Raw genomic sequence first — 10,839 nt, forward strand, 5'->3', positions numbered from 1 at the left:
AGATATTGAAGAGATTTTTTTTCTTATCAATGTAGTTAAAGTGACACCCATATAAGGAGTCGTACCATTGACTGCCTTTTGCTTTTGAAGATGACAGTGATATTCACACATAAAACGGTATCAATCTATATAAATGGATATATTTTCGGTAATATGAAAATTATGTTTGACTAATGTACCCGCATTCCCAAACATTAGATTATGTTTAGCATCTATTAATCTTGATGCATCGTGAATTAATTGATTTACACAATATTATTGACATGAACTATTTAATTCTGGATCTAAAAACACACGCATTAGATAATGTAAATAATCTTAAATATATTATATTAAGCATACCCTTTCAAATATATATATATCAATATTAACGTGTTGGTTTATCTAACCTAACAGTACGCATTTCAGAAGAAGGCAACCCAACCCCCTCTATTGGTTAGTTTGGGAAACCATTGTGTTGCTATTTTGAATAGCTGAGATAACGATTAATCAAGATATGCTTAATTGTCTTAAATTGCGTTTTGCAAGCGTAAATGTACAGCCATCGCTCAATTTGCTTTAATTGTTTATCAGTTGCCTTGCACCTATGTGAACACTGTACGTTTGTTCATGTGCGAGATTCATTTAAAATAAGTTTTATACCATTGCTATATTAAGGCTATTTCGATATATTTAATAAACACATCGCGCAATGCCGTTCATCAGTTTTTTAAACAAAACGCAGCATTGACATTAGGTAGCGTATCTGTGTTCTTGTGATAAGACCATTACTGTAACATAATATGGCTAAATCTCTAAGCGGGTCCGATGCTGATGTATGTAACCATACCATCCCTCAATTTTGAGTAATTATTGAACATTCCTTCTGTTTGACAACCCAGGGGTATATTATTATCTGATTACTTTGACATATAAACAAATGCTAGTTTAACAACAAACTATGCAATCGGTGTTTTCAGTTAAAATTCCGTTGAATTATATATTTCTACTCTTAGATGTTGATTTGCCTATGCAACTTACGTATAATGTGTAGTCAAACTCTTATTTATAACGGAAATGACCACAGTATGAGTTGGTAAAGCGAACACTTTCGAACGCTTTTCTGTTTTTAATTTCTTTTTTTTAGATAATAAATAAATACAATGAGAGAGTCCCTTTAAGGTACATGACCACGTTCCTCCGAAAAATATGAATGTCGGCCGATTTTAATGAAACTTGAAACAAACACTCGTCAATGACTGTACTTTAACGAGGTGTATTTTTTTTAAATCCCGTTGTTTGTTGATTTAGAGCGCCATCTAGCGGACACGTGCTTTTCGGCGCAAACGTTAACGTTTATAAAAAAATTGGAATATAATTTATTGTATGCTGAATAAATAATCCTATAATTTTAGTACTAGTATCTAAGATTGTTTTTATTAATTTTAAGTTTTATGACGAAAGCCTTTTATAAGGAATCGCCAAAAATAGATACCCATCGGTGAATGTGACGTATTATTTCGAAAACGAACTCGGGTAGGGTATGTTTTTATTATTTCATAGGAAAGGGAATAAAATAATGAATATAATTATGTAAAAACATAACAATTTGACGGTGAGGTAAATTGCTGAAAGATATAAGTATTATAAGAAAATTGATAGAGTTAGCCTGATTTCTACGCCACCGTCAACGTCAATATAATACACGTCAAGTTAGTGACGCCATCGGTTTGTTTGATGCATGAGAATAGTTGTGGAGTGAACTAACTTCGTCCATAAATGATGGTATCTGTATGTTTTTATTGTTAAATCTAATGTTTGCCAGTATCAGAACTAAGTATAATATCAGAAAATAGTAACTAAAAAATAGTACTAAAATTATAGGACTATTTATTCAGCCTACAATAAATTATATTCCGATTTTATTTTTTTATAAAAAACGCCGTAAAATAATATTATTTTACGGTTCAGCAACGTTTGCGCCAAAGAGCACGTGTCCGCTAGGTGGCGCTGTAAATCAACAAACAACGGGATTTAAAAAATACATAATAACACCTCGTTTAAGTAGAGTCATTGACGATTGTTTTTTCCAAGTTTCATTAAAATCGACCGACATTGATATTTTTCGGAGGAACGTGGTCATGTACATTAAAGGCTGGAATGTTGATATTTCATACATGTTTGATCAAACATTTGTTTTACATGTACACATATTTGTAAGCATTGCTTTGTTCAAAAGAAATATGTGCAGATTCCGCAACGTTTTAGATTACTTATGTTTGATTACGTTGCAAAACAGTGTTAACATTAATTTTATTATTTCCATGTAAGAGAGTGACAATGACTGATATTAATTTGTTTCACACCTACTGTAAGATTTCATCTAAAAAGGACTTCCTCAAGCTAAAATCACTACCTTTTCCCTTGGTTAGCAATTTGCCGCCTGTAGGTCCTTGCCAACACGGATCTTGATCCTTATATTCCTTGATGCCGTTTGGCTTAATACCTGATTTGTAAGCACTTAACAGTTATTTGTTAATGATGCTATAAATGAGTTCTGAAGAACGAACAATGTTTATCATTTGCAAGCAAACACATGACATAAACGTCAAGCGCACGCATGGAAGGTTCAGAATAAGACCGACTTCATTTGAAGTTTTCCTGCCGTTATTTTGCTTGGTACATCCATATGTCAAGTAAGCATACTGACTTCACACAAAGGCATCTCTCTGTCGTATTCAGGCCTGGCCGTAATTTAGTAAGGTTTGTGTTCACATTTAAGTGTTCTACAGTCACTTCGGTTGCCCTCATATCGCAAGACTTGAAATTCACGCAACATCTTGCAAACGATAGTTAACGTTGCTAAATATCATTAATCTACAGTTTAATCAATGTCAACCATAATCGTCTATGCGCGCGAGCTTTTAAACGATAAGATAGATTACAAACATAAAACATTTCTGCATGGACTCATTTTTACCATTTTAGTATAGGTTGTTAAATACTGTTATTCATTTGAATTGAGAAAAGCATTGACGTAACCAGTTTTAATGACCCTAGTTTAAATAATTATAGGTTCGAGAAAACTTGTCTATACATTGTGTATATTAAACCATTTTCTTTCTAAAGCCCTTTCTTTTAATATTGGGTCAATTAACATAAATTATTTTAATTCATATAATTGATTTTCGCAAATCTTACTTCGTCTAGGTTTAAATAATGACTTGAAAGTCATTCTTATATGATATAGTAATTTTTTGTTCAGCGCATACTTCATGTTCGCCTCCATACTAGTCCAAATCAGATAAAGAACAAAGCAGATGCTCGACTACGCAATAACAATCAATGGTTCAATAACAGTATGACCTGTGAAGAAATATAATATGTTTGCTATTCCCCCATACTTTTATTTAGTAAGAATATAGTTCAGTTGAGGTGAACGTTATTTTATCTTAGTAATTAATACCAACAGCTACGTCATTGTATTCTTTGTTCTGTTTTACAATTGATATAACTTATTGTTACAAAATAATAGCTTGAAACAAATCAAATCGATCGGTCTTTTCACAAAAGAATTTGACATTTCATTAAACGGTAATTAAGCGGCTGTTATGATGTCTTTAATTATAACCAAATATGCCATTAAGATCAATCATGTAATGGGCATATCCCTATAGTCATGCCTACGGGTATATTCCATACCTACCGTGATGTATAATGTACACTGTGATCCCTGGTTTACGTGCACATACGGTATTTCAGATATACGATATATAAGTATATAACTATCCGGTTTCCCTTGAAATCCCAATTACCTTACATATCGGCATTTATATTCTCGCTTCTATATCTTGATTATATTTAGATCAGCAGTACTGTAAATAGTGCTTAGCAGGTTTAATATCGTATTTATATTACTAAAAGGGTGACAATGTTAATTTGAGATCAACTCTTACGTAATGTCTTATCAAAGTGGGACTTGATGGTTCCTTTTTAAGGACGTTGAGCCTGTGTTATCAATAGCCAAACACATCATCTTGGTCACTATGTCAAAGGTTAGTGGGAAATAATTATTCCCTATGTCTAAACAATCGGAAATGGCACTTTGTGTTGCAATGGAGTAGGTTTGGATGATTTTGATACCTACGCATCTTCTTTAAAAAAATACCAATGATCAAACACAACAAAAACGGATTGTACAATAAATGTGCTAGTCATGGACGGTTTTACAGAATTTATATCGACGACAATTACTAAATCATTCTGATATACTCATTACCTTAATACGAGTATACCGGGTTAAGGAATTGTGTTGTACATATTATAGGAAAAATAGCTTTGAAAATCAATTAGGCAATATGGCAGGCGATAAAGATATACGTGTATACAATTTCAGATGATTACAATAGCAGCTTATCTAGCTGGGTCACTTGACCAAATAACATACAAAAAGTATTACAGTGACTACAACCTTGAACATGCATTAGAGAATGTAATTATTGACAAGTAACTTCGTTGCATAAAATAGGGTTATAATTCGCTGTTAAGTGCAAACATTCAACGTATTCATTCTTAATTGAACAACTTTCTATACTCATGCTGTTAATCGATCGGTCTGTTGTGAATCATGACCTATATTACCTAGCCTTAAATGTGCAAGTGCACCATTATTATAGAACCCTGCTACGTAGAATGTCGGCATATATATAACAATAATGCTATTTAATTTATGGTTCAATGCAAGTAGTTAATGTTCACTGATCAATGATAAGTATTTCTAATATTCAAATACATTGCATATCTAAAGTCTAAGGAACTTTAAGGACATCATGTTTGTATCATTGGTGTAAAGAAAGGAAATTGCATTGACTGATTTTGTGAAACTCGCTTATGAAGGTGAAATTAATATACAAACGCGTGTGAAAGTCGTCGGGGCCAAGGAATATACATTGAGATAACAAACATTCAACAGATGTGAATGTCGGTTTTTACCTCGGTAAAATAAAACACACAAAATTAAATGCATGATATCAGTCAAACATAATTGACCAAACACGTTCCAGATAAAGACTATAAAATAGAAGGATGTAAAATAGAATGAAGGATTCATGCATTTCTGAAACACATAAATAATCGATTTATGAACGGCAAGCGTCTGAAATAGTATTGAACATTGAACTGTTTACATGATAGGCAATATCACATTTCTAAATAAACTACGTTTAAAATAATGATATAGTATTTTCCCAATAAAAACCATAATTACAATGTTTTTTTTTTACTGTTTTACTGTAAGAACAATTACGCCTGGACCGTCAATCTGACATTGGGTTTACGCCCTAACAATATGCAATACTGCATATCGCCGCCTCAATACACCTTTTCAAGATACTTTAATTTAAAACTTGTCCTCTTTTAAACCCGTACTATTAAATATCCAAGATCGTGTCTCCCAATTAAACACATTATCACTTTTAAGTTTTGAACTTTTAAGAATGTAAACTAACAATTTTAACTATTAAATGGCAAGATATTAACTCGCATTGAATCTTGATCGGATCCTACGTGCTGTCGCCTGGATATTTTCCTGATACGAATATGTTCACTTCTGAAATTAAATGCTAGCCACATTTTACCATAAACACAGCAGCAAACTGAAAATAATTTGGTTTGTATTAATTGCTGGCTGAGCGAATATGATATCTCGAATACGGTCAAATAAGTAGTTGATCAAAATTTCTTATTAAAGACAAACCGCATATGTATATTGTTTTGTTCTATTGTTGGCCTGTTCGGCCTTATAGCAACGGATTTAATTATTGGACTCACTTCATATATTGCAAAGGTAGTCCATAATCCGGCTAAAGTTATCAATGCGTGTAATAAAAATTAGTCACCTAATACATGTCAGATTATGTAAAATTTAATGTTATTAAGTTGTCTTTCACTTCGTTAAATTGAACCCCATTAATGAGGCGATTGAGATAAATTGGATATTAATTTTTGGCGCAGTTGCACATGAATTAAAAGCAATTGTTTAAATACTTTCACGTATCATTAATGAAGGTGCTCGTGCTAATTTGCAAATGCGTTACATGATAAGTGATGGTTAAGTTACTGGAATTTTGTCATATGTTTGCCAAGTTGAGCAAATTTCAGAAAGTATTAACGGTTTAATTCTAATTAACAGCATCTATGTAAAGCCAATTTATTAGTGAGGCCCTTTATAGCTCCTATGCTTGTCTTATATAGGTAAGCAATATCTTTGTTCAGAAGTAACGTATCTGGTTTCAGCATAGTTTTAAATTGAAAATGCTCTATTTAGGTGCACAACTATGTATGCATGTTTTGTGTCTTTTCAAGAAGATGGCGAAAGCAACATAGCATTGACAATTACAATACACTGATCAAAGTGTTTCTTTTTACATGGCCTGGCTCTAGTTATTGCCACTACCTTTAACTAATTATTGTAATTGACCTGTAATACCTTGGTTAAACTACTTGAATACACTTAATTTCCATTGCATTACAGACTCGCCGAAAAAGCTAGATTGTACTGTATTTATTTGTGCAAGGTATGTATCTTTACCCCTCGTGATGGTATAGGGTCAACGCGCATTAAAAGCAATATTGAATTTCGCAAATCTCACTTAGTCTACATTGGTTTCAATGTCGTCAAATATTTTCAAAACATTTATTTTTCCTTTGTATTTTACCGTGGCTAGCGTTTTCTTAAGCAAACAGTGATTTGGCTATTTTCTAATTAATATATTATACTATGGCATTCAACTGTTTCAATTTCAGAGTCATTTGCAAACATTACAATACTCTTTGTTGGTGCATTATTCTTATGCGTATCCATACTATCTTCAATGAGAACAATGGACAGAAGATTGAATGCTCAATATCAGTTACTTAAACAACAAGAAAATGACTTATGGAGAAATATGATTTGTTTGTTTTTCATTTTTGATTGCAAAGCAGACTTATTTAAGCAGTTAACATTTCGTTTAGGTGTTATTCACTATATTCCTTCTTTTAAGAATAAATACACCATGAATTAATAAAAAATAATAGTTACGTTATGCTTTTCTTTAAACTTTTGGCATCTAATGACATAAGGTATAGATACAAATTGCGTCTTTACATAATGTTTGAATAATTATGACCGAAACTGATTCATGTTTTTCATCATCATCATCATCATCATCATCATCATCATCATCATCATCATCATCATCATCATCATCATCATCATCATCATCATCATCATTATTGCGTTTGAATGTTATTTTCTATCTGTGTTTTTAACGAAATAACAGAGAGTTATACGTGTTTTTAACTATGTAATTTTATACTTTGAATAATGTGTATGTTTCTGAAGCCAGTACATTTTTTGATACTAACGCTTTTCTTTTAATCATATACAAGGGTTCAAACAAGTGAAATAATATATTAGGTAAAGATATTAAGAAGAGCTGTTATGAAGTCTTTTAGGCTGAATTTCCTCGATATATTAGTCATGATTATTGTCGTTTTAGCATTATTAAAGGGAATTATCAGCGAATTATTCCGTCGGGAGTCCTAGTCGGGGTTTATAATGATCTTATATGATGTATTATAACATGACACTTCAAGGTTTTTTGTTCTACATTTTAACTCTTATCACTTTATATCATCCATTTATAAAGCTATTAAAATCTATACACGACTACATATTTTAACAAAACATATGCTTTTTATGGACATGTGTGTTATAGGACAATATAATGGTACTGACGCTTACTTTGTGTATGGCTAAAAGGCCGAAAACTGTCCTTTATTGCTGAGAAATAACTGTTTTTGACTGACGTAATGGGAAGTTTGAGGCGTCTCCATAACTTAAAACATGCAAACAGCAAAGTCCATATCAGGAATTTCACTGCGCTATAAGTCAACTTATTGGATATTGTCAAAACCATTAAACACATAATAATTATGTGAATCGCTTAGGCAAATCAGCATCATTTTGCGCTAATATACATATCAAATGTTTATTATTATCTTGGTTTTTATTTTTAATGATCTTCTTCAAAATAAAACTTTAACGGATATATAACAATTGCCAGTTTTTACCATTGTATAGTATTCCCTAAATACGGATACTTTGTGTGTTGGTTTGTGTTCTCCTCTTTTAGGGCAGACAACAATTAAACATTTTCCTTTTCCCTTAGGACTTCGCATACCCCAGGCACATTGGTATTAAAACCTTAATTGGAGTTTATGAAGAAAAGTATTTTTCGCATATTTATTTATTAAACGATTACAAAAAGTGTTTCAAAGTCAATTTTCTTCGAAAAAGTGCATTTTTTTACATTTTTGTTAGAATTTACAAGAACAAATTTGTCAGCAGACGTATATTTTAAAGTATGTTGATCACGTCATATGTTTCAATTTCTACTGACTGTTCGGTACTTGAACTACAAAAATTGCAACTGTCGGACAGTAATATTTTCAAAAAGTAGAAAGTTAGTAGAAATAAGGTACAAAACGCAGTACATTAACCCAAAGAGTGTTAGCCGATTATAAATAGATCGCAAGTAATAACTACAAAGCCCTTTGTATTCCAATATAAAGCTACAAAACCAACGCCTACACCATAAGGTCAACAGGACTTGGTGGATATTTGACCTCTTAGGAATACATTGAAATAATCACGTGATAATGTCAATCAACCAATCACTCAACAACAAAGTCGAAATTATTTAACTAGACCACCCCCTATATGGATAATGACAGGTGGATTTTATAGTTTAAAAAACATACTGAAAGTGACTGAAATTGACTGAGTATATTCCAGATTAACTGTAAGGTATGATTAACACTTGGATCATGGATCGACGTAAAATTACGCTAGTTTAAGCGACACGTAATTAATATCTCGATTATTCTGTTTGGATAAGCAGTACTGTATATAGTGTTTATCTAGTTTTATATAAAATTTGCCAGTTCGCATTTTCTACTGAAATGTTTACCGTGTTAACTTTCGTCAAGGACTTTGATCCGTTGTTATTGACAAACACTTATTCTTGCTCACCTGATCAAGCCAGTGATAAAGCCTCCCCCTCCTCAAAGTTTCCAAATGTGTTTAACATCACTCATATCATAAGTATATGACAAGAAGAGCATGAGAACATATACAATACAATGTAATGAGGCATTACAAAATATATTGAACATAATAATACAGATTTTCTAAATATGAATAATTTTTATATTATTGAAACTTTAATATCAAACATATATAAACATATGTGTAGGAGAACATTATGTAACATTATTATACTAAATTTGTTAACACTTCGCTTGAGGAATTTACATAATTTTATGGATTTTATATCATCATTGGGATTGATATACATATTTTTTTTAAATTTCAAAACAAAAGGATATCGGTATAATTGTTTGTCAAAAAATCTTATTTTATATTCGGTAAAATTGCTACATTCTAATATATAATGAAATGCATCACCAATACTGTTTTAATCGCAAAATTCATTCAGTTCTATATTGTTTCAGCTTCCTGATTCAATTGGTAGTCTATTATTTCTTGTTCTGAATTGTACTTAATATTTCTAAAACTAAGCAGGTGTTTTAACTAAATACTCTTCGAATTCACAGTCTATAGCTACAACATTTTCTTGAGGTAATTAAAGTAGAATACCACTCGTTTTTAAATAGAGCAGCTAATTTAATTTTAACGGACCATTTTAAACCCTCATTTGTTTGGAAACTTATGACTTTCTCAAATATTTTCATACTGCATTTAACAAACATATTTTGTATATGTTTTATTCATTTCAATTCCTTGTTTCTAATTTAATTTTCATACAAATATCTACTTAGCATACGATAATATACAGATACTGGAAGTTTTGTACAGGTAATGACTATAAAAAAGAATCACTTCTACCAAATATCACTCCGAAATATTTATATTCAGACACTACATCAATATTATCATTACAAAGATTGAACTTGTATCTAGGCAATCTAACTAGTCTGGAAAAAATAAGATTTTTTGAGGTATTGACTGTCAGTCTATTTTCGTAGCAATAATGTTCATATACAGGTAGAGCATTAAACAGAGAAGATGCCATATCATTTTGCAATGAAAGGCAATTTTGGATGATTTTGTTAGCTTCTCATATTGTTGGAAAAACAAACCAATGGGTCTAATCAAATGAACAACGAAATAAATGTGTTTTTATAATTAAAAAAGAGCAATAATAAACCGGTTAACAATATAATTAGACTAACATTCCGTATTTAAGGGCTATAACTGTCAAGCGCTATGGTCGACAACATAATAAGATTAACATTCCGTGTGTAAGGGCTATAACAGTCAAGCTCTATGGTAAACAACATAATAAGACTAACATTCCGTGTGTAAGGGCTATAACAGTCAAGCTCTATGGTCAACAACATAATAAGACTAGCGTTCCGTGTGTAAGGGCTATAACAGTCAAGCTGTTTGGTCAACAACATAATAAGACTAACATTCCGTGTGTAAGGGCTATAACAGTCAAGCTCTTTGGTCAACAACATAATAAGACTAATGTTCCGTGTGTAAGGGCTATATCAGTCAAGCTCTAATAATACTAAAGTTCCTTGTGTAAGGGCTATAACAGTCAAGCGCTAAAGTCGACAACATAATAATACTAAAGTTCCTTGTGTAAGGGCTATAACAGTCAAGCTCTAATAATACTAACATTCCGTGTCTATGGGCTATAACAGTCAAGCTCTTTGGTCAACAACATAATAAGACTAAAGATCCGTGTGTAAAGGCTATAGCGGTCAAGCTCTATGGTCAACAACATA

The sequence above is a fragment of the Mya arenaria genome, chromosome 16 (genome assembly GCF_026914265.1).
Source record: "Mya arenaria isolate MELC-2E11 chromosome 16, ASM2691426v1".
In the NCBI taxonomy this organism is placed as follows: Eukaryota; Metazoa; Mollusca; class Bivalvia; order Myida; family Myidae; genus Mya; species Mya arenaria.